This window comes from Podarcis erhardii (genome assembly GCF_964252035.2).
Source record: "Podarcis erhardii genome assembly, chromosome: 3".
NCBI lineage: Eukaryota > Metazoa > Chordata > Lepidosauria > Squamata > Lacertidae > Podarcis > Podarcis erhardii.
The window spans coordinates 72678076-72698587 of record NC_138507.1 but is presented as its reverse complement, the minus strand read 5'-3'; the positions used below and the strand labels follow the sequence as shown (position 1 = coordinate 72698587).

The following is a 20512-nucleotide window of genomic DNA, read 5'->3' as shown; positions in this document are numbered from 1 at the left end:
TCTTCATATGTGATAGTGTATAATATAAAACTACAGCCATGACTCTTGATATTCCTGTAGCAACTTATTTCATCAACTAGGTATAAATTAAAGCTGAGGCGTGATGGAAACAAAACACCTATTTTTATGAGTGATAAAATTTGGTGGTTTCACTATTAAAGGCATAGTTCTTATCTTCTGCCAGAAATGCTGATTCAAGTTTAAACAATAATTTTTCTTACAATACTCTGCAACAGAACTGTTTCTATTAAAACTATCTCCTCCTAGAATGGCGATCTGCTTTTATTCTTCCTGTAAAAGCACATCTAGCCCCTTTCTAGGTCCGTCCCCTACAACTGTGGAAATTAAACAGTTGTAGGGGACGGACAAAACCCTAAGCACAGCAGCTCCTTCCATAGCCGGACCCTTTCTGCCAATCAAACTGTCAAATTCTCTTTGTCAGTCTCCCTGTCTCCTGATTGGCCGTTTCTCCTCTCTGCCATGTTTGCCTAAGGGTCTCCAGGATGATGACTCAATGATCTGTTGGTCACAATGGGACTATCAAGAGCCACTCCTGATGATATTAGCACCCAAGAGGGTCTGTAGGGAAGGAAGCAGACTTTCAGATGTTTGGGAAATTAGTCATTTAGGGATAGCACCTTGAATTGGGTCCAGAAATGAACTGGCAATCAATGCAGCTATTTTAAAACATCATGGTTTGATGCTGTAACAAAGCAAAGCTCCAATTCTTTGTTTCTTTTCAGTCTTTCCTCCCATCAGAGTGAAATGAGCAAAGGGCATGCAGAGCTGGACTTACGCACAACATGATATTTTCTCCTTGGCTCTTTCCTGCTGGACAGTGATTCAGGAGGCAATTGTTTCCCAAAATGTATGTGTGAAACCTGAGAAAACCCACAATGCCAGCTGATGAGTGTGATAGAGTGAAAATCTACCAGCTCTGAAATTCCCTCCCTACAGAGATGCATCTGGCACCTTCATTATTTAGTTTTCATCCTACGCCAAAGATGCATGTCTTTAACAGGTTCCTTGCCACCTGAGATACTTATATTTTAGCACCTGTTCTGCTCTCTTAGCTGCAATTTGTTTTAACTGATATTAATAAAATTGTAACCTTTTGTGGGACCTCAAGAAACATATCAAAATAGTAGTAGTAGTAGTAGTAGTAGAAGTAGTAGGAAGTGGAGTGGTGATAATAATACATTTCAGGATCTACATTCCATGAAAGACTTAGACTATATTGCTTGATTTTGGTTTAATACAACCAATGTTTTTCTCTCACTTAATCTTGACTTTTTCTTTGGGTTTTTAATGAATTGTGATTCAGGGATAAGTAACAATTGAAATGGGGACGCGGGTGGCGCTGTGGGTTAAACCACAGAGCCTAGGACGAATCCCCATGACGGGGTGAGCTCCCGTTGCTCGGTCCCTGCTCCTGCCAACCTAGCAGTTCGAAAGCACGTCAAAGTGCAAATAGATAAATAGGTACCACTCCAGCGAGAAGGTAAACGGCATTTCCGTGCACTGCTCTGGTTCGCCAGAAGCGGCTTAGTCATATTGGCCACATGAGCCAGAAGCTGTACGCCGGCTCCCTTGGCTAATAAAGCGAGATGAGCACCGCAACCCCAGAGTCGGTCACGACTTGACCTAATGGTCAGGGGTCCCTTTACCTTTACCTTTAACAATTGAAATGAGGGATGCGGGTGGCGCTGTGGTCTAAACTACAGAGCCTAGGAATTGCCGATCAGAAGGTTGGCAGTTCGAATCCCTGCGACGGGGTGAGCTCCCGTTGCTCGGTCCCTGCTCCTGCCAACCTAGCAGTTCAAAAGCATGTCGAAGTGCAAGTAGATAAATAGGTACCGCTCTGGCGAGAAGGTAAACAGTGTTTCCGTGCACTGCTCTGGCTTGCCAGAAGCACCTTAGTCATGCTGACCACATGACCCGGAAGCTGTCTGCGGACAAACGCCGGCTCCCTCGGCCAGTAAAGCGAGATGAGCGCGCAACCCCAGAGTCGTCCGCAACTAGATCTAACGGTCAGAGGTACCTTTACCTTTACCTTTAACAATTGAAACAGAAATCCATTGGCCAGCAGAGGGGAATGTAGAATGAGAGGCTGCTTCTTATTTAAATTAATTTTACAATACAGAAATACAGAGTCTCTTCTCCAATATGCCCCTCTGCTGGCCAATGGATATGTGTCCATGTTCCCAAAAGAAAGACAAAGTAAGTGAGCACTCCCTGCTTTCTTTGTGGCTGAGATCAATCTTCCTATCCATTTTACCTCATTAAGGCCCCTGTATACAGCAAACGGGGACGCGGGTGGCGCTGTGGGTAAAACCTCAGTGCCTAGGACTTGCCAATCGCATGGTCGGCGGTTCGAATCCCCACGGCGGGGTGAGCTCCCGTCGTTCGGTCCCAGCTCCTGCCCACCTAACAGTTCGAAAGCACCCTTAAGTGCAAGTAGGTAAATAGGTACCGCTGTATAGTGGGAAGGTAAACGGCGTTTCCGTGTGCTGCTCTGGTGCCGGTTCACCAGAGCAGCTTTGTCACGCTGGCCACGTGACCTGGAAGTGTCTGCGGACAGCGCTGGCTCCTGGCCTCTAGAGTGAGATGAGCGCACAACCCTAGAGTCTGTCAAGACTGGCCCGTATGGGCAGGGGTACCTTTACCTTTATACAGCTAACACCATGCCTAGTCTTCTTATCTCTTTGAAAGATGGCCCAGTAAAAACAAACAAACAAACAAAAACTTTGCATATTTTCAAAAACAAAGTCATTTGTGGTGGGCAAGACCTAAAATTCCAGTAGGTGGTTATTTGTAAAGAATAAAAAGTATTACGCACCCACACGTACATACTCTCTCTTTTCCTGCCATCATAAAGGGTTTGACAGGATTAAGTGAACCATGCTGAAAGCTTACCATGGAAGCATCTGGTCTTTGGTTTCAGATGAATGCTTTTCATTTCATTGTCTGCTTGCTTGTGTGTGATGAATTTCATGGACTGACTCAGGTTGCGCAAAGTGCCTTGCAGGCGAAGGAAACCCTGGGCAAAACATCCAGTGTCCTTCGCAAGAGATTGGTTTCCCCTGAGAAACACAAATGCCATCTGAGCAGTCGTGATGCAATGGAAAACACATTCTTTCATTTTGTGATTTTTTAAAAAACAAAACAAAACCCTGAAACCTACTATTTTAGAATAAACAAACAAACAAAAAAACTCTGCCTAAATAAAAACTGTGACCTCAACCATTCTAAAAAAGAAAAAAAGAAAAGAAAAAGAGATGACTTTGGTCTGGGTAGGCTAATCGAAAAACGTTTTGTGAAAATTGTGGAATAAGGGAATTGTGAGGACTTGCTGTGGACCCGAAGGTCATCTGATCCAACAACGGGCACTAAGGCAGGATCACCTATGCCAAATTCCCTAATGGATAATTAGTTTTGAAAGACAAATATAGTCTACTGGCTTCATTCTATGCTGCTGCTTCTGCTCCTGTGGCCTAAGGTAAAGTTTGTATTGCATCTGTGGAGAGGCATTAAAAAATAAGCAGCAGGGGAACCAGACCAAAATAAGCAGCAAGAGGACGCTGACTATTATGAAACATCAGTGCTTTCTTGCACCAGTGTTGAGGAGACAATCACATTTAAGAACCTAATAGAGGCCTGCTGGAAGAGGCCAATGCCTATCTGGTCCAGTGTCTTATTCTCACAGTGGCCAACCAGATGCCCAAATACAAGCAATGTTTGGGAATGAATGGGATTCCAAACCAAACAATCCCCATTCTGCTTCCTTTCTTCTCATCCTGAAAGATGTAACTAAGATGTAACTGCTGAAATGGCACGAATGCCAATGAATATGGGGTGAATAGGGATGGATGAGGGATCTGTTTTAAACTGATTTATACGCAAAATGGGTGGTTCCGACCTGATTGAGCTTTGCCTGCATCAGGCCACCTCTTGCATTGAGTCAGTGCCTGCTTAGGTTAGACACACTCATGCCTGAGCGTTCAAAAAAAGTCTGACTAATTATGCACAAAATTATACACAAAAATAGATGTATAACACATATGGCAGAAATAATGTGTGCATTAATGTATATAATATGTGAGAATTGTTTGCATTTTCAGCAGAACCAGAGTGAAAATAACTCACTTTCTGATGAGATCAAAGAGTGAGAGGGGAATTAGAAAAAAAATCTGTGTGGGGAAGCTCAACACAGAGATTTTCAGAAAATTCCATTCTGAGTGGTGAAATGACTAGGATTTTGCCATGAGCCTGGCCAAGCCATACAGCAACAAAAAGGAATGGTACCCTGAAATGATTCTTCTTGTTTTCACGCCCCTAAAGCTCACTTTTCTGAATCTTTGAAGCTTGCACAAATGTCTTTGGTGATTCAGCTTCAGATGCGTCTCTGCTAAAAACCAGTCTCATTCTTAAAAGGCCACATAGTTCAGCTGAGCCACACAGGATCTAAAGCACTCGAATATCAGTATTGATGGATGCTGTTGTGCCAATGCTGAGGGAAAGTTGATACCATCAAACTGAAAGAACTAGAATGATCAGACCTGTGGACAACCTGTCTGATGGGCTGGGAGCCTCTTCTCCTTTATGGACATCCTGACCCCACCTCTTAGGTCCTATGTGAAGCTAGATCTGTTAGGGCAAGGAGTGTAGCTTATTTAGAGGAGGAGCCTTTCCTATGAAACAGGCACAGGAAACCCATGCAAGCCCATCATGAAATATTATGACCTTGAGCCATCCATCTCTCAATATTTTATTTAATCTTGGTTCTATCTTTCTGCAATTAATATGGCTGGTCATGGGTGTAGCTGCCCCTACCCCCTCAATCAAGTAAAACAATAGAAATACACCAGTGGCCAAAATTGTGGAAACCTTTGGGGAAAGTATATTTCTAAGGTTTGATGGCTCATAACACCTGATTGGCTCTCTAAACACTCATGCTCATTGGCTACATTCAAATGAAGGAAAGTTACTGCATATCAACCTAAGCAAGTTGTGCTTCCTTTTTCTGGTTATTTGGCTATGCTTTTTAAGAGAATGCAGATAATTGAACAAACTTTGTTGCATTACATTCTTCATTAAATTATCTTTCCATTGATATATAATTTTATGGTATTACTCCAAAAAAAGTGGTGTTATGAGCCAGCAAACCTCAGAAATACACTTTCCCCAAAGGGTTTCCACAATTTTGGCCACTAGCATACTTAACTAACTGACCAGTCATGTCGGCTCTGCCCCCCTAACAGAAGTCCTGTCCCCCTAACAAAAATCCTGGCTTTGCCGTGTGGCTGCTTGGACTCGGAATAGGAAGGCAGGAAGCATCCATCTAGCTCAGTTTTGCCTACATTGACTCGCACAGACTCTCCAGGGTTTCAGATAGAAGCCTCTCCCAGTCTTTCCTGCAGATGCCCAGGATCAGCTCTGGGACCTTTTACTTCCAGAGCATGCACTCGAAGCTAAGGCCCTTTCTTAACTCCCATTAGATGAGTCGAATGCCTTTCCTACCTCCTCTTTCCTTATGCAGCCCCCTGTCCCCCTTGAAAATCAACTCCTGGGTACTGGAGTACTTCAGGGACCTTTTGCATGCAAAGTCTGTGCCTGGGGTGTGGCCATCAGACCACCTTTAGTTTGGACTGCCCCTCAGGCTGTTTGTCAGAGTTGAAAAGAAAAGAGCATTGAAAGGAGTTGTCTCTTGGTGTTTGTTCCTCCTTTCCTGGGATTTTTGTTGTTGTTTTCTTATTGCTGCTGTATGTTTTTCTTGGATAGATTTCATTCTATCATCAGTAGCCTTCCTGATTTCTGGAGAACATCTGGCCTTTGGTATAAAAACAGCTTCTAAGTTATTAACATAGTTACAAAAACCTATATGGAGTCTTTTTATTCTTTGGGCACTGTAAATTGTTTAATCTACAAAGTAGTAAGTGAAATGTGAAATTTCCCTCCTTGCCAACCACTGTTGGTTGGGTCTGAAGGAAGAAATACAAACGAGTTTCATATTAAAGCTTTAAAATGGGACTTTTTATGGCACTTTTAAATATGATGCTGTGATCAGGCAATTGCGTAATAAGGATAAAAAAGGGGGGTTAGTCTTAAAATTGCTGTTTTCATTATTCTATTTCATGACTTAACAACCGATGCTTCAGAAGATATCTTCAGCACATAAATACTCGAACACGCAAAGTCCTGTGCCTTAAACTCTGACTTCAGCACTTAAAATTTTATAGGGTAATTTTTCTTCACTTGAAAAACTCTGCACTATCCCTATTGAAGATGTTTCGTGTACAAAGATGTATTTGCACACATCAAACACATACATTTATTGGAATGTGGCAGAAGTCAGACTCACAAAGTAGTTAAAAAATAATAAACTTTGTTTCATGTCTTGAAGTTAAGAGTGTTGTTATAAAATGAAGGTATTTCAACTTTTTCCTGTTACATAGAATAGGTTAACCTTTTTTATATTACTAAGTTTTCTCTGGAAGCTTTTTTCTGTCTTGTTTTCACAGGAATAAATCCTCAGGGATATTAAATGCAAGGCAATATTCACACGAGCCCTCAAGAACATGTTGCTTCCGGGGCTTCAAGTTAAATACAGAAAATTGTGAATTCTAGAATGTTTCATCACAGCTAACTATAGGATTCTATATCAGCTTGAGAAGAGGAGTGGAGAGGGCTGCCACTGACTCTAAAAGAGGCTGTGAGTAGACATGGGGGTGAAATTTGATTCAGTTTGCATTTTAGGTGAATTTTCCTAATTTACACTTTCCAAAACAAAATGCAGTTCTCCAGCCAAGTAATGTGTACAAAAATGCATATCCTAAGGGATAATATACATTAAGATGCAAACTGGTACGGAGAACTGAACATCAGTGTGAAAAACTGAGAGAAACCCAAGCTGACAGATTCACCTGTCTCTAGTCAAAACATGTGATGGCGGTAGTGATCTCTCCTCTGCCCTTATGAGATTCACATCTGCCTGTTTATCATTATTAATCTAGGCGGTGGACACACCAAAACAACCTTGGATGCAGATCTCAGCACGCAGGCAAGATGTTATGTGTGCAGTGGTCCAACAAATAGCTTGGGTTCAATCCATTTATAATGGTATAAAGGTTAAAGCCAGCACTTTAAAATGGGGCTCAGAAATGCACCCAAATTCAGTGCAGCTGGTAGAGCAAAAGTCCTCACCCCCATTCCTAACTCTGGTAGACACACTCTGAACAAGCTAAAGTTTCCAAACTGTGCTTAAAGGCAGACCTAGTTAGACACTTTATTAAGATTCCATATATATATATATAAGTTATTTTGTCTTGGGCTTCTTTTAATTCAGCTGCCTTTAATTAAGTACACTTATTGTGATTGTATTACATTTTTATCTTTAAGCTGCCTTGGAAGAATTTAGCTTTTAAAGACCGTATATAATATTTTAAAATAATAATAATAGTACAGTGGTACCTTGGGTTACAAACACCTCGGGTTACAAACACTTCGGGTTACAGACACTGCTAACCCGGAAGTAGTACCTCGGGTTAAGAACTTTGCCCCAGGATGATAACGGAAATCATGTGCCAGCGGCGCGGCAGCAGTGGGACGCCCCATTAATTAAGTGGTACCTCAGGTTAAGAACAGTTTCAGGTTAGGACAGACCTCCAGAACGAATTAAGTTCGTAACCAGAGGTACCATTGTACTACTAAAAATATGGAACCATCAGGAATTTCCTAGAGGTAGTCACTCTGAGATAGAGGCAGAGTTCTGTGGGGCTCTTAATACACAAAATCTAAAACAGTTCTGGTGAACTGAGAGGAGAGCACAGCAACCAATAACAACTTTTTGTTTCTCACACTTTGTAAACACTTCAGTTGGTGCTCTTCATGCTGCATCAGCAACACAAATGGAAAGGATGGCATTTGGCTCAATATTGTTACTGCATAGAGCAGATTGAATAGCCTTCTTTCTTACTGAAATGCAGCTTATTTGATATATTAGACATCTTCTAAGGAAATTTCAGCATGATATGCAAACCATGCCAAGTCATTTCACCATCATGTGTAACATAGTAGACTATAAATTTATTTGGCTGTCTCACTGAGGCTGTATATTTTCCCTGACAAAATTCTCAACTTCCATATGAATATACAATCCTTCTTTGCAAAATACTTTTTTTTGGGGGGGGGGGGACTAGTTAATATATTTAATACCTCAGTGCCAGACAGTATATTCTAATATGTCTCTTTATCAAAGACCATAGATTTTCAAAACTGCAGGAAAAAGATGGCTCTATTTTGGTTTGCATTTGAGTTTAGATTTAATGCAGCCTTTAAATAATTGCAAAGGGAGAGCGTATTTTGATTCTTTCCCAGCCTGCCTGAAGAAGTATGGGTCTTTTCAGCCAGCAGAGCCATGTTGTTTGATCACTAATGCTGGCTGAGTGGGTTTGTTTTCTAGGAGACTAGTCCTGTCCCTTGTTGTAGAAATATATTCAATACAGGAAGCAATTATTCACTATCTTCAGCAGTAGCAAACTGAATCCTATGCTAATCAATATAGTTCATCCACCACTGAATGCATAAGCCACTGTTCTGTTGCTTCTTCCATCACAAGAGACATGGGTAGAAAACAGAAAGGGGAGTGGCTAAGCACACAGCTTATTGCAAGGGGCTGGGGGGACAGGCAGAGGCAGAGGCAGCCTACATATTGCAGCTGCTAGGTTCCTGTTGGTGGCAACCAAATCAGCCATTATTGTGGGTCATGCTTCGCTCTCACTGGAATCCCCCATGTTTTCTCACAAAAGCAAAACCACTTCCCCACTGGAGTATGTAGCAGCTATTTATCTATGGGAGACAATTTATCTTTGTCCAGAGGGGCATTGTTGGGACTGGAGGAGAAACTTGACTCTCCCACCCTACGCAGGAATGTAGGAAACAATCTTATACTGAGGCTGCACACACTCTATAGTTTTAGTGCACATTTGGAACATATTTCCCCCCTCAGGGAATTTTGGACACTGTTGTTTGTTAAAGATTGCTGGCAATTGTAACGCTGTAAGGGGTAAACTACAGTACCCAGAATTCTTTGAGGGGGGAAATGCACTTTGAATATGCTTTAAATATATCGTGCTTATGCAGCCCTAGCCAGACCACTGGTCCACCTAGCTCTGGATAGTCTATGCTGACTGGCAGGTGGTTTCCAGGGTTATTTGGGAGGCAGGATCACATGCAAGACCCTGGAGTGTAGCACAGTCCCGCCCCCCCCCCCAGTTCTTTGTTATTAATGCCCCAGCCAGGATGAGTGTAGACTTTGACTACATGAATTACACATTTCAGTAATTTCAGCTCTGGCGTGTGGCATCCAGATCCCTAAATCAGCAGTTACTGTGCGAGATGGTTTGAAAGCACATGCTGCAGCCTCAAAAGCAATTGGGACAGTGAGTTGTCAAGCACAGGGAGCTAAAAGGTAAGCTCCAACCATTTGTCCCCAAGAGCATCTACTTTTCTGTTACCAAAGCAGAAATGCTCTTGATTTATATTTCCTTTTCGCTCTTTTATATCTCTGCTGAAATATAAACTGCCTCTCATTCAGCGTATAACAAATGAATGTGCGTTGGCAGCAGCTTGTGACATTCATGTAATATTTCCTGGATGCTCCCTGATTGGAATCTATCACCGGTGGAACATTGTATGTACCCTGAATAGCGAGTCTGTCACCTTCTTTTAAATTCATTGAGAAGTGGCGCTGATAACGCCTCTCAGACCTTTCAAGGCGTATGCATATTAAGCTAACCGCTCCTGCATATATTTGTCTCCTGTCGTATTCTCGCCATCTTCTACAAACTGAATACAATGTATCGAACTCGGCATCCAGCAATCACAGAGGAGGATCCTCTCCGCCCCTGGAACTCGGTCCCAAAAACAGTACAAAATGAGAGGGAAAGGAGGAAAAAATATTTAAGGATGAGGAGAGCCTTTGACTGCTCCTGCCATTCTTTGATGATGGCAATGTTAACAACAACAACAACAACAACAACATCTCCAGCCTGCAAAAGTACCCTGCCGAAGCACTGGAACTTCCTTTACCTGATTCCCCCCCCCCTTCCCCATCCCATTTTGGCTCCCAATATCTAAGAATTTAACCAAAATATTTATCTGAGAATGTTGAGATCAGCCTTGCTATTTCCCCACTATGCGTCCAAGCATGCTTTTCCCAGTAGGTAAAATCCAGCAAAAGTTAGGCACAGTCTTGGCGCAAGAGTATATTTTTGTTCCATTCGATTTCAATGGAAGTGAAACATGCTCAGCTGTCTCTGGGTTGCATTCCATGCTAAGCTGGCTTCTTCTTTTGATCGTCGATTTACTTGATGCCTTTATTTTTATTTGGCATTTTTCCCAATCCTGAAGGATCACAGTTGGCTGTAAGATATGGGATTAGAGCCAAATAAATCTGAGTAGAAAAGAAAGTGTACAGGTCACTTGAGAGTGGCCCAGGCAGAAGTCTTAGCCTGGCAATAACATTGATGGGCAGTAGCTGATGCTGGTGAAGAAAGAACTACAGAAACCCACATTTCCCACGTGTGGCTTCATTAGGCAACTGAGGAGACCCAGTGGGTCCACTGGAAAATTTCCAGTGGTCATACCTATCTTAATTTAGCATGCTATCCCTGAGGCATCATATCTGACTGAATTTACAGGTGTTTCCCTTTGAAGAAGGTCTGTACATTTATATCCTACCTTTCCTTCAAGGAGCTCAAGGTGGAGTGTATGGAGCTTCTCCTCCCCTTTTCTTTCTCACAACTGAGTAGGTGGAAATCCAGCAACTAGCCCAAGGGTACCCAGGAAGTTTTGTGACTGAGTGGGGATTTGAACCCTGGGGCCCCAGGCCCTAGACCAACACTTTAACCACTACACCACACCAAAAGTGCAATCGTGCACACAATATGGAGGGGGATCAGTGTCATGTGCACATGTGACACCACATGCGTGACACGCGCCATGCACACATCCTCAGGAGAAGACAAAGTATGGAGCCCAGCACCTCTGGCCCTAGGAGTTGGTGCCTATGCGCTACACTGACTCTCTTACTACACTGGCTTTTTATGAGGTGACAGACATTATACCTGAGGGGCCATTTTGCTCTTTATACCTTTTACTGCTTTATTGCTCTTCTCTTGCTCTCAGTCACAACTTCTTTTTTAAACTTCTTTTCTTTCTGCAAGGAGCAAACTTATTTCTTGCCTGTGTTGGATTTGCCCAGAACAATGTCACTCTTTCCCTTAGTCATGACAGCTTCAGTAGCCAAATTCTTATCCTGACATAGTAATAAAGGCTTTTGCATGATTTTCACAGTGTTGGAATAGCTGCCAGGTAAAGCTAAAACAGCAACTTGAAAGTTCAAGAATTTCTGTAAGCTTCCATTCTGAGGCCCTCTGACCTTCTTCTTGACCTCTGCCTTGTGAGAAATTTCTCTCTCCTAAAACCATTCTTCCTTTGTTCTTTCATGACTACTCTTCTGAGAGTGAAGCAATAGCCAAGTTTTTGACAAGCCTAGTTGATTTAAAATATATATTTTTAGGATTAAATATTTTGCATACCTAAACTTCAGTGACAACCATTGCAAAATTAAATGTTAGGTTGAAGTAGGGATGGTGGGAAAAAATTCAGTCCACATTTTAAATCATACCAACCTAATAAGATGGTTCTGAACTTATATGTGGATTGGAATGCAGCTGTTGATTGGATCACATACTTCTCTGAATATTCATATAGAATATCTTCAGAATGGAAATCGTATGATACAGGAATGTTGCCAGCTTAACAAAACCACAACATCCATGTATAGTTTCTCTGACACAGGTTTATTTAATTTACAAATGTACTGAATTGTGTGACGGTGGTGGTTTTTTTTTTTTTTTTTTTTTTTTAAAGAGCTCTCAAGGCTGCATAAATAATATATAACTTCTTAGCACATAAAAGTGGCACCATGGATTTTGGAAAGTTTATGGGAGATGGGTTTGGCAAGGAAGAGTTAAAACATCCAGAATACAAAATGTTTGCAGCAGTGGTGCTAAAAGCACTAAAGCAGTTCCTTGATGAACGTTTCAACAGATTCAGCTAAAATAAAGTGAAATTGTATATGGATGCCTGTCGTTTTTGCACAATTTCCTGCATTGACAGAACCATGGGCTTTGATGTAAAGTTGGCAGGAATCCTAAACCATTGTTTTGCTTCATGCTGTGACTGTACTGCATATGTACTGTGACTCTGTACTGCATATGTAATCCTTTTTGTTGAACCAATGATGGCCTCTGGAAATACATGCTAAGCTACCAAACTCCTTACACTGAAGACAACTGGCAACACATAACCCCTCTCCTCCCAATAATACAGTAGTCCCAAATGTTAATTCAAAATAACAAGTCAAGTTTGATCACTAAGAGCTATTGAATACACTGGGTTATGGAGAAATCTATTAACATCTGAATGAAGATCTGGGAATGGAAGCAGTTCTTAATGGTCAAATCCTATGACGAGACTGACAGATCTTTAAAACCATTACACAGGAGTTACACTGAAAATTAAAAGCTACTGGCATTTCTCTCATTCCAACCTGGAGCCTTTGGGCACACCCAGTTCTGGAATCAGGAACACTATTTTAGAACCTCTGAATTGCGAAGTACAGTATTGGAAATTCCCTCCCTGGACAACTCTGCTGGAGCTTATCTTCTGAAGGCAGTACAACGCTCAGCTGGCTATGGGGTTGGTCATAGCAAAATATTATTTTCATACTGGCATGGCTGTAGGTCAGTGGCAGAGCAAATCTGTTACATATACAAGACCCCAGATTAGATATCCAGTGTGTTCAGGTAAAGGTAAAGGTAAAGGACCCCTGGATGGTTGTCTAGTCAAAGGCGACTATGGGGTTGCAGCGTTCATCTTGCTTTCAGGCTGAGGGAGCCGGCATTTATCCACAGACAGCTTTCTGGGTCATGTGGCCAGCATGAAACTGCTTCTGGCACAATGGAACACCGTGACAGAAACCAGAGTGCACAGAAACGCGATTTACCTTCCCGCCACAGCGGTACTATTTATCTACTTGCACTGGTGTGCTTTTGAATTGCTAGGTTGGCAGAAGCTGGGACAGAGCAGGGGAGCTCACCATGTCACGGGGATTCGAACCGCGACCTTCTGATGAGCAGCCCAAGAGGCTCAGTGGTTTAGACCACAGTGCCACCCATGTCCCTCAGCCTGAAAGAATCTCAGATAATAGGTTTGGGAAAGAATCTCAGATAATAGTTTTGGGAAAACTTGTGACACACCACCCTCGCCAACAATCGACTACTCAACTCAGGAAACATTGTGCCTTCTACGAATGATCCAGTTTTACCTCTCCCCCTCTAAGTGACAATTAAATTTCAGCATTTATCAGGATGGACTAGAATTATCGAGAAAGGAATTGCTTTTCATATCTTTTTATGGCACATATTCATAGAACCAAGGGATTGTAGAGTTGGAAGGGACTTGCAACTCTACAATCCAAGTGTTCAACGTACAAATCTTGCTCCAACAGCAACCTTGATGGATGGCCATCAACCCTCTTCTTAAATACCTCCAGTGAAAAAAGGCCCTCCAATTCCTGAAGTGGAATGTTGTCATGTCATAGTGTTGGGTAGTTTCTCTTGAAACAGTTGAAGGGTACCAACTTCACGAAGGCTGGTCTAAAATGACCTGGCTGTACTTCTGCTCAGAGGATCTTCCAACCCTGAAGACTGGGCGTTTTTCAGAGCACTGTTCCCCTAGAGATTGAGTGTGTGTTGTTTCTCTGACACTCACCCTTCACTAGGCTGATCAGCCATCTGCTCCAAGGTTGCTTCCTCGCACAGGTGTGCGGCAGCAAATTAATAGGAAGGAGCCACCGGGAATAAAGTGCCTTGCACTTTATGATCAGTCACCCCTCATTATTTATTCCCTTTCAAGCCACTGCAAAATGTCCACTTGGGATTTGCATCAATGGGAAAGTAATCCTTCAATGCTACTTACTGTTTGAGAGTTCAAGCCCGATCATTTGTTAGGCTCCAGCCCAGGATGCAGAGCTCCTTCACACTCTTTGAACTTGTCAAATTGCTCCAGGAAGGGCTGCAGAACAGAAAAGGATGAAGCTCTATTGCTGAATAGCTGCAGTGTGTGCCTTCCTGCGCATAGAATATCTTTGCAGCACATGTCAAGTGCTTTACCTATGCCTGGAAGTAGGTGCCTGGTTTATAACTGTAAGATGCATTTACAGGAAAGGCTGTTTATTACCCATTTTACAGGTCCATCACAGACCCTGTGCAAAACTGGAAAGTCGAGTCCATTAGCCTCATCCAGATTCTCAGGCACACCTGGTTTTTAGTTTTATAGGCCGACAAATCCAGGACAGCCCTTGATAATTTAAAAGACATAATGTTGGTTATATGTGATCTCTTTTATTGGGTTTTGTGCGTGGAGAGGTAATGTGCCAAGTTTCTATGTGGGAGATCCAGCTCATTTGTCCATTCAGCCTCAATGATCCTGGTGGTGGTGGTGATAAGAATTCATTTCATATATGCCTCACTTCCAATGAGGGATCTCAAAGTGATTTACAGCTGAAAAGCAGATTCATCTGACAGGGCTCCAGACACTAAGAGACAGTTCACTAGCACTAGCTACTTCCTGCTGCACTAAGGATGTAGCTTCCCTCTACCTGGGAAAACTGCAGGGCTGGATCAACCACAGGGCTACAATGCCATTTGCATTCTTCATTCTCGTTTGAAGAACCAATCAGTTTTGCACCAGATTGGATTTTGATGATTGACCTCTTTCTTAGGGATCCCAGATGGGATTGCCTTTGCTTAAATAATTGCATAAGGGCTTTTTGTAATCATATCACAGCCAAAGATGCCTTACAAACATTCATCAGTGCCACATGGAGACAGCAGAGGGAGCTTCTACATGGCCAGGAGCAGTCTAGCTTGAGGAGGTAAGAATTCCATTGGCACTAAATCCTTATGCAGCATCTTATGGCCTGTTGCACTGGAAGTTAGCTAGCTGCCTTATACCTCAGTGCCTTTGCACATCTAACCTATTCTGCCAGGTAGTGGTTCTCCAGCTTCTCAGGCAGAGAGGTCTTTCACATTACCTTCCGCCTGGTCCTTTTAACTGGGGATGCCAGGGAACAACTACATGCGAAGCAGGTCCTCTACCCCTGAGCCATTGGCCCCTTTGGAGAGGTCCAAAGGAATTAGGCTGCCTTTTGCTTTAGATAAAATTGGACCAGTCCAACCATTTTCAATGCTATGATTTAACTTCATTGTTAAACATTACTCTTGCCGCTAGTGCTTAGAAAGTGGCACGGCAAGAACGGCAGAGCGGGTTGCAAAACCATTCACACCCATGTCCAGAAAGCACAGAACAAGCGGAAAACATCTCAGATCTGTGCTTTCTACGAACGGGACAAGTGGAAGGGTGGAGAAGCCATGAATTCAATGGGATTTTCTTTCTAGTAAGTGGGTTTAGGATAGCAGGGCTGGAGAACCACAGCCTAAATGTTGCTTAAACAATCATGGTGACAAGTACTTGGGTGATGGGTGTCATATTAAACATATTTATATTTTCCACAAGTGCAAGGGAGGTGGTAATGGTTCAAGCAAGTTAGGTGGAATCGACATGCATATAAAAAACGCTGTGAAAATGATTTATAAAAAAAAATGTTTTGAAAAAGACATTGAAATTTGCATAGCTCATTGTCACCATCTAGTGTCATATTTGTATTTAAAATGTTTTATTTGCAGTTGTATAGCCAAGTCCTCATTTTCATTTTTTAAAAGAGAACATATTGGGCCTGGCTGCTTCCTACAGAGCTGTGCAATGCAAAAAGTTGATGCCTAGGGAGCCATAAGAGGAGGAGAAAGGTTTGCTGGAAGATAACGCCGCCTGCAATTTCCTAATGAACAACCGTGGCTTATGAAAGGATAAGACGAGGGCCTGAAATAGAATTTGGAGAAAAGAACAAAGTTCCCTAAAGCATAATTAACTAGGAAGATTTTTTTGTTAGGCAATTTACATTAATCTTCAGAAATGAGAATAAAGCTGATGGACAATATGGAAGTAACTAGAGTAAAGTCATTTCCCACCACTTCCTGAGCAGCTTCAAATTGATTTTTTTTCTTACAAAAAGTAAGTTTGATTCCATGAAGAGGCCTTGAGGGCAGTAATATAAAATTATATGGATATTTAACTGCACCGCATTGCTGTGCTGTAATTAAGCCAAAGTACCTTGCAATTATTCCACCAACTGGGTTAATAGATTCAACAGCAAGGCAAACCCAGGCAGCATGTTTTTTTTTATTTATCTATTTATTTTGAGGAACTTTTGATAGGCAAAAATTATAAATGAAATGGATTTGCATTTCAGATTCCTAAAACCAGCCAAAATAATAATAATTCTAATAATTGCTTTGCCTTCATTCCCAGTGACTGAAATGTTTAATTGCCTCTTTGCTCGTTGTTTTTAACATGATACAGAAACCTTGACAAAAAAATAGAGATTCTCAAAATATGACTCACAGTAGGCTTTCATATGTGCCCCTGAGTTTACAGTGAAAATAGCAGAAGAAAACATGGAAGGTCTTTTCCCGAGCAAACAGTGACATATGGCATATTAAAACTCTGTTTTCTCTGTACTGCAGTGTGGTTGTATTTAAAATACCAGGTGAATGAAAGGGGGAAGCCTTTCCACAACAAGCAAACGCAAGTAAGTATTGTGTGATGAAGGACGAGTAAATTTTTAGTAAAATTTGTACATGTGACTGCAGGGTGTGGGGTGGGGGTAGATAAGTGAAAGGTAAGATGTTTTACTTGGAGAAAGTCCCAGCTTCTGTAGCATCTCCAGAGAGGGCTGTGAAATGCCTTTTTCTGAAACCCAGTGCAGCTATTGCTAGTTTGTTCAGGGGGTGTTTCAACATCTTTAAAGGCAGCGACGAACTGAGACAGAGACGAGCAGCCAAATCTCCTAATTTTAGTCCCTTGTAATCGCCAGCAGTTTTATGCTGGATATGTAAACCACACAGATGTCTTCTCTCTTCATAAATATTAGCACTAATGGCTAAATGAGAGAGAGATACATTACTAACACTTTAATAAAGCCAGAAGTGCTGACAATTAGCAGCGAAATTGCTCATCTCTAGTCCACTTCCCTTATTACTGATGGTATGTGGTTTCCTCTTGTCATGGAAACTTTTGCTGGTGCGCCCCTGTGGATACTGCAAAAGAACTCCTGCGGTGTGGGCTCAGTTAGAAACCTCTCATTGTAATTAATAGCCAATGGGCATTTACTTTATATCGATGAGAGCATAAAGGTCAAAAATAGTTGCATTCATGAAGACCATTTCTGAGATGCTTCCCATGTTACTTGCTCTGATGTGGATGTGAACACCAATGAGCATTGGGAAGGAAGTTCTTGAGGAAAAATAATCATGGACAAGAACAAATTAGGTGCCCTTGGGAACCAGTGATGGGCCTGTGGGTGGTGTTATCATGAAACCTACTCTTTTTGGTGAGCTTCTTGGGTATTTCCCCAGGACTGATGAGGGAATGCCTGGCTCTGAGTCAGTAAGATGCAAACTGGGCAGAGCAATTCAAACACTCCATCAGCCACACTGGAGGGGCTTGAGATGAGGCAGAGGTGTCTCTCAGGCCACCTGATAGATGGGTAAATTCTGGGAAAAACCCCACAAGGATATAGCATCTGAATACAGTGGTACCTCAGGTTACATACGCTTCAGGTTACATATGCTTCAGGTTACAGTCTCCGCCAGCCCAGAAATAGTGCTTCAGGTTAAAAACTTTGCTTCAGGATGAGAACAGAAATCGTGCTCTGGCGGCATGGCAGCAGCGGGAGGCCCCATTAGCTAAAGTGGTGCTTCAGGTTAAGAACAGTTTCAGGTTAAGTACGGACCTCCGGAACGAATTAAGTACTTAACCTGAGGTACCACTGTAGTTTATATGTGATCAAAGGTGCCATTTAGGGTGGGTGGTCTGTGGTGGCTTCCAGTTCCTAGTATTTTCAATCAAATTGTGGTTGTTTTTAGCAGCACATCTGGGTACTAAAAGTACAATCATGATAACTACAACATGCCCTCTGAAATCGCACTGCTTTGCTCCCATTGACCTCTACAGAGGATAGACCTTTAAGCCATGCAGTGAAATACTTGTCATCCATGGCTTTTGTGTGTGTGCCCAACTGAGCCCTATAATGTTGCCCCTGAATGTCTCATAGTGAGCAAAACCTACACTGACACCGCTAGTCAGAAATAAGGGCAAATATGCCTTTCCCAGCACAGGTATTCTGGTTAGTGTGGGAAAATAACTCTTGAAGGAGCCCCCATTTGTAGTTGCCTCTCCTGCTTCAGTGGCTACTGTCTCTGTTGTCAGCTTGTTCCAACCCAGCCCCAAGGATGGAATTAGATACAGGGTGACATTACCTGGCATGAGAAGGTGGTGCCTGAGTGATGGCCATCAGTCTGCCTGATGGAGTTTGACTTGCATCACTCTAGAGCCAGAAATCATTGATTACTCTTGCTCCGCCTTGCTGTGATGACCTTCATCTTTTGAGTCTTTGTTTTCCCCATCCATCAACCACCTTTTTTTTTTGTTTTGTTTATTTGCTTGTTTTCTGTTGTCATTTTCAACCAGCTCCTTTAATCTCCCCTAATTGCTGATTAAAGATAAGGGGTTGAACTGACAGCTTCAGCAGAACATCAAAAGGCAGAAGGGGAGTTCCTTACAAAAGATTGGACAGCTGCTAAAATTTCTTCTGCTGCCAGCAAAGGCTTGCTGGGAAACGTTTGTGGCCATTTAGCATTTTGAAAGTCTTCAGCATTGGTGGAAGATAGTTAAACTATGAAATTCATTGCCACAAGATTAAGTGATAGCCAGCCATTTGAATGGCTTTGAAAGGAGATTAGACAAATTCATGGAAGATAAAGCTACCATCATGATAGCTATATATTTAACTTCAGTATCAAAGGCAGCATGTCAATACCAGCTGGTGGGCCATGGATTGGATTGGATTGATCTTTATTACGGCCATTGGCCCGTTACACGACAGTTTCCCATACCAACATATTATACATAAACCTCCAAATTTAAAATCGCCAAAACTTACAAAAGACAAACAAGAACTGAAGCAAAGCAAAGACAAAGACCACCATCATACATTACAATAAATTTGTAACCTATACATCGCCCTCTGCTCATAAAGTAATCAAGGATATCAATGGTGATATCGCCTAAAACATAGATCATGGTTTAAAACAATGGTGATGTCACCTAAAACATAGATCATGGTTTAAAGGGGTTATCCGAGCCACACAGGAGTCCGTTTCTCTTCTTTAGGGATAGGACGCTGATCAAGAATCTGGCAACCATGAGTGATCTTAGGGGGTCATCATCAATTAGTAGATATCTCAGTTTGGCTTCAATCGTATCATCGGCAATTCCCTTAAGATATTGAGCAAGAAACTTGCTCCTGGCCGGTAAGTGAAAAGCACAGTCAAAAATTATGTGATGCAATGATTCTGGTGCCCCACAATTACAATCACATAAGAGCAATATCTGTCCATTGGAGAATCTATTTCTCAGCACGTTCGATGGAAAGGTGTTGAATCTTGCCTTTACAAAGGCATATCTATGAGCTGAGGAAGTTAAGGAATTCAAATAGTTTGGGAGCCTTAAGAGGGGTAATAAACCAAGATTTAGAGGTGAGCAGGTACCATTGCCCAAAACCATTTTCTGCTGCAAGTCCATCTCCTCTAGCTTACAGATTACTGTTCTTTTAGCTGGGACTATGTCCTGCTCTAGTAATTTGGATGGGGAGATTCCCATTGCCGTAATTTTCAGCTGTAAATTTTTTACCCATGGGCTCTGGAAATCATCTCTCCACATACATTGTATCAAGTACAGGTTTGGGAGATTGTGCCATAGAGATAGCCAGTGACAAAGTATGCGTTTCCACAGAGCATTTTCCAGGGATACAATATTAAGTTCCATGCGTAACGCTGTATTACTTACACAGTTGGGCAGTTTCAATATCCCTCTTAAAAACTGATTTTGAATGACCTCCAGGTGAGATAGGTTGGCAAAAGTCCCCCAAATTGAGATGGCATAAGCAATTGTCGGGATCACCTTGGCCTTGAAGACTTTCAACGCCGATGGGATATGAAGGGGTGGACCATGGTGCGGAGAAGCCTTTAGTCTGACCTGGTAGGGCTCGTCTTATGAAATGGTAAAGGGACAATGTTTTTGGCATGGATTTAGGTTAATACATTCAGGTTCCCAATGCTAAGAGGGTACCAGATGAAAGAGAGAGAGAAGGTTCTCCCTCTTCCCTCTTTTGCTAAACCTGATGATTGTTTTTCAATTGTGTATGCAAGTCACCTAGAGATTTCTGTATTTGGCAACAAATAAATCAATAAATAATACATATCCC

At 42.1% G+C, this 20512-nt stretch overlaps 1 long non-coding RNA gene across 2 annotated transcripts; it reads left to right on the top strand.

Moving 5' to 3' along the window:
- Positions 1 to 6637: 6637 nt before the first annotated feature.
- Positions 6638 to 16159, top strand: LOC309338674. Of its 2 annotated transcripts, none has more exons than XR_014155012.1 (4): positions 6638 to 6712; positions 9340 to 9469; positions 14917 to 15004; positions 15883 to 16159. It is a non-coding gene; the product is annotated as an uncharacterized lncRNA (long non-coding RNA). The 2 variants fall into 2 exon arrangements; XR_014155013.1 differs by having other exon boundaries at positions 15816 to 16159.
- Positions 16160 to 20512: the final 4353 nt, after the last annotated feature.